The 5098-nt window shown below is 45.2% G+C and overlaps 1 pseudogene; it reads right to left on the bottom strand.

The window, feature by feature from the left end:
* Window positions 1–138: 138 nt before the first annotated feature.
* On the bottom strand, window positions 139–967 carry LOC101619902 (annotated as a pseudogene).
* Window positions 968–5098: the final 4131 nt, after the last annotated feature.

Here is a 5098-nt window from a genome sequence, read left to right as displayed (position 1 = left end):
AAAAAAAAAAAAAAAGCCAGTATTGTCTATGTTCAAGGAATTCAACCAGAGATAAAACCTATATACAAGCATGTGGTGTCTCAAATAAAATAAATATCAAAGGACTATTTCAGGTCATGAATATTGTTGGCTTCCTCTTCACATGCGCCGCTCCCCCTTGCTGTTCTGTATGTGGGAGCCAGAAGCAAGGCCATACAAATGACAATATTTGGCATCATTAATATGATCTTCACAAAACATTTGTCTCATCTTGAAAAGGCCATTCCTGAGAGCTGTTCTGTGAATCACAGCCTGCCTGATATTGCGCTCCTATCCATGCAATTCTAACTGCTCAGCAATTTCCTGTGAACCACTTTTGAGATTTTTGCAGCTCTCTGTCAGGTACTCCACATCATAACTAATAGGGAAAAACAATCGAAGGACCATGAGGAAATCAAATTCTTCTTCAGGCAAGTTAGACTTGGTCAGGATTTTGGTGCAACAAAGTCATAACCACTATGAAATAATAACTGCTTCTTAGCCCCTTCACTAAAGACCATGCCCTACTCCTGATGTCATAAGATGTTCTGCAACAGACTGGATGTCAATTCCTTCCTCTTCATGTTTTTCATCTGGATACCAGATGTTAGTAGTTCTGTGGAATCATGGATGTACCTGCCTTCTGTCAAATTAAATTTAAAATTAAACTGCTATGCTTAAGACCCAGAGGGTGTTACCCTTGCTATAAGCATCAGTCGTAGCTGAATTATCTTTAACAGGTCCACATTACATGCAATCACTGGCTCTTCTAGACAGCATCAGTCCAGAATTCACCGGTGGGCCTGGAGTCCACACCTGGAAACCCATAGCATTGTCCACAGCAGCATAATTATATTTTCCAAAAACTAAATTTTCTCATCTCTTCTTCCTGGTGCCAAGCCCAAACTTCACAAATTCTTTGGCTGTGAGGTTCAGCTGCTGCTGGCATAGTGAGGGCACAAGGACATCTAGATGCCAAGTGTCAAAATAGTATCCCTGATTGAAGATTTGCTTCGTAAAACACTTTATCCTTTATTTGTATACTCGTGTCACTGAGCTTGCATTTCCCACACCTAGCCTTGAAGACAGCACTTGGAGGAGGGGGGCTGTGGTGGACAGTGGCAGGTGCAGGTCCTGCATAGCCACCCTTCCCCTGCACAGGGGAAAAGGAAAAAGGGAGCTGGAGCTTTGGTTCTTTGGTTCTGATCAGACTCTTACTGCTTCTATGTCCAAACTGGGCTTGTAAACTGGCTGTTTCTTCATCTCTCCAAAATGAGCATAAGAAGGAATGCCAGGCAGTGTAACTAATCATACATGTGATAATTATTTAGTGCACACCCACTATAAGCTTATTCTGTTCCAGGAGTTGGGGAGACAGCAGCAAACAAGCTGTATTCTAAGCTTGTCATATTCTAGGTCATACTCTAGCCATGTCAAGTTAGAAGTTGGGCATGGGGCAAAGGCCATGCCAAATTGTCAAAAACCAGCATCCTGGTAGCCCTGGTTATCTGGTAGCACCCTTGACCCAAATAGTTGACATTTTCATGTGCGCATGCCCGGGCTTCCTGTTCACTCGTTCTGCCTGCGGGATGGGCCTCATTACAGTCACTCATTCTCAACCCCCTGAACACTGGGCCTCAGTTGCATTGTTTGAGCCCTTCTTATCAAGATCGTGTCTCACCTTCTACTCCATTCACTCCTATGCATTGTAACAGAAGCACAAGAAACAGTTTTTAGGATTTAACCAAGACCTGAGGTCAAAGTTTCTACTACTTGCTTTCAGCGACTTCTTCAAACAACCATACCACCTGCTTTGCCCTTGTTTTGCTATAAGCCCTTGACTTAGTACATGCTCACAGTGTTCGCTTCCACATACAGTCATCTCTGCACCTGCTGTCATGACTGACCGATTACTGACCTCCAGCACGTTCATCATTGAAGTCTACTGCAAGTGCTTGTGACAGAAATACATGTCTATTCTCCTTCCATGTACAGCGGGCCATGTGGCACCTGTAGCCCTAGTACAGGGGACACCCACTCACCAGGCCCCAACATGTCACTCACACCTATTGAAACCATCCTTGTGAACAACTGTCCTCTTTAAAATCCAGAACAACCAGCTCTCTGAGACTTGGGTCTAGATACCCCAATGAAATTGGAGGGATTGAAGCAAAAGTCTCTCCAGCCCTGCTCTTGACCACGGGACTGACTGGAATAAGGTTGGAATTGCACCTGAGCTGGGACATCTGTGAAACACTTCCCTGACACACTTTTGTTATTATCATTGATGACATTGTCTGGGTATCACAAGTCACTATGAGGATCAGAATCATTATTATGTGCAGATACAATTATTTCACTCCAAGGTCAAAGTGAGTAGCTGGTGTTGGTTAATGACTAATTTCTTTTAGAGATAATATCTGGGAGCAAAGGGTTCCTGCCTATCATACTTCCCCTTTTTGGGTGAAGTGTCTAGTGTTGAGTCTCACTTTTCACCTCCTTTCCTTCTCCTCTTCATTCAATAATTTAGGTCATTTACTAGTCTGCAGGAGAGTTTGGGGAGAAAATACTGTCCTACCAGGCTATAAATTAAATCAAGAGCATGGCCTCCGGGAGATTTTGTGTCAAATTGAATCAGACCCACAGCCTCTTTGGTGTTCAGAGAGATAAGACCTAGACTCGTGAAATAGGGAAAGGGCCATGCAAAGCAACATGATGAACAAATGCAAATTCATATCACAAGGTAGAGCTATAAATTCTAGAGAGACCTGAAATAGAGATGCAAGGTAGATATGACAGTCAAAGGAGGCTTGCAATTAACAGAACCCTCCCAACATAGTGGTTATGGCGCCTGCTGGCAGTTTGCACCATTAAAAATGCCAGATAGAGGGAAAAGGGCTAGGGATGCCAGGGGAGAAAAAACCCAGTTTCTGTGACAAGCTGTCAGACAGTCATTAGCATTTCCCTGACCACAGAGGAGCTCAGAGTTGAAGGTTTCGCCTGATCAAACACACTTTCTGTGAGTATTAAGCCAGACCTTGGAATAAAGAACCAGTGTGTCTCCCACTGCAGTGGCATTTGGAACATGTTTCCCTTCTGTTCATGGGATTGTTCCTCTATCAGGCCTATTCTCTTTCTTTCATTTCAGCTATTAAAATGAAAAGAAATGATTTACTGTGAGGTGGAACAGATGTCTGACGCGCATTCATCCAAACTGGTCAACAAAGGTGTGGGTAGTTCTGATGTAATAAACAGTGCTCATGTTGACCTTATATGTTTAACAGTGTGATACAGAGAAAGGGGAGGTTGTAGGCTCTCTGCCCCACCCAAGGCAGGGTAGAGCTGGGTAGCGGGGAGAAGCTGACGAGGAGGAAGAAGTTAGAGAAGATGGGGAGAGGAAGAAGAATGAAGAAGAATGAAGATTGGAGGAGACATGTGGGTCAGGAAACATGTAAAGAAGCTGCACTTGCTTCTTGGCCTTGGGCTTGTACCAGGGATTTGCTAAACATGGAAGGAGACACTTGAGAGAGATGTGGGTAAGAGACCTGTGAAGAGGCTGACAATGGCATCCATGATCTGGACTTGTATTTTGATTTTGCTCTTCTCCTTCCAGACTTGCTAGGCCCCTGGAGCTCCTTTCCATGGGGCTCCACCAGAAGGTGCCTAGACTAGAGGCAAGTTTTGATACTGAATGTCGGCCTCAGTTTCCCTCAGCCAATACAATGAAACAGTTTGAGGAAAAGGGCAGTAGTTTAATTTGTTGACAGATGGGGAGGGCAGCAGACTCATGCCTGAAAGACCACTGTTCTGCTCTTTGGCAAGGTTCAGGGTTATTTATACAAAGGGGAGAAAGCGGGGGAGGGAGATTGGCAAAAGTTTGCAAAGGGGAGGGAAAGGGGTTGGCACAGAGAGTGAGATGGGTGACAGCTTGCTTTTTTCAGAAACTGCTGTTTAACTCCCCTTTACTTGGATTGCAGGAAGACAAACCTGCAAACAAGAGGGTGGGGGTAGGGGGGTGTGGGGGGACTGCAAGAGACAGGGGAAGACAGACTTGTTACTGGTTGTCTGAGAGACCAGTCATTTGCAACTGCATCAGCTTCAGCACCCCAGTGGTCCTGCTTCCGGCCAGCCCTGTTTGGGCATTTACCCCAAGGTGGTGGGAACTTTGGGTGTTTAACTGGAAATTATTTAACTATATTCTTTTCTCTCTATTGTATACTAGTTACATTAATGTTCTTTTCTATTGAAGGTCTTAGGAGCTAGATATGTTTTGTTTGTATGTGGCAGGTGGCAGTGATGTCATTTTGGGAGATGAGTTTGGAGTGTGGGGTCCTTGGGTTCACCCTGGGAAAGGTTTCAACAGAGCTCCCCTTTCAGCTGCACGTGGCAAGTTTCCCCATGTCACAGAGATGCTAGTCATATTTAAAAGAGCAGGTCTGTTAGGGAAAGGAACAGAAGAGTAAAAGACACTTGCCTAGACACAAGTGGGCAGGGAGAGCTGCCCTGGGAGGGACGGGTTTGCAGAGAGAGAGACCTGCATGGTTGCAGGCTGGCGGGCTTAGGAGAGTGGCCTCCACTGAGTGGGGGTCAGTGCAGAGAAGCCCAGGTGACAGGCAGGTCGGAGGCTGCTGCCCTGCAGAGGGAGAGAGGGGCTGGACAGGAGACCCTGCATAGGCACAGGTGGGCAGAGGGCTGTTGCCTCTCTGTGGGGGCAGTGCTGGGTTTTATCATCTTCTTTCGGTAGGAAGAGGATGAATTCTTGAGTGGAAGGTTTGTTCCTTAATCCCCATATTTTTACCTTCAGGTCTGTGCTGTCGACTCTCCCTACAGCAGTCTGATAGTTTCTATAGCTGGATTAATGTTTATGTTAATCCCTTCTACTCCAATTCCTTGTAGGAGATAGGTTTCTGACCTTGTAGCATCCTTTCAAATTTTTCTGTTCTTACCCTCCATCAGCAGGACCCATTTAGAGTAGGTTTGGGGACTCCAGGGTGCCCCTCAGCCTACCTGGTCACATTATAACTAATATGATTCTGAAACAGGTAATGTAAATGGAATTATTTTTTCTTCTGATACATTT

This window comes from Condylura cristata, unplaced genomic scaffold (genome assembly GCF_000260355.1).
Source record: "Condylura cristata isolate star-nosed mole 26May11 unplaced genomic scaffold, ConCri1.0 scaffold00005, whole genome shotgun sequence".
In the NCBI taxonomy this organism is placed as follows: domain Eukaryota; kingdom Metazoa; phylum Chordata; class Mammalia; order Eulipotyphla; family Talpidae; genus Condylura; species Condylura cristata.
The sequence above is the reverse complement of the archived record's forward strand: the minus strand, read 5'-3'. Positions and strand labels throughout refer to the sequence as shown.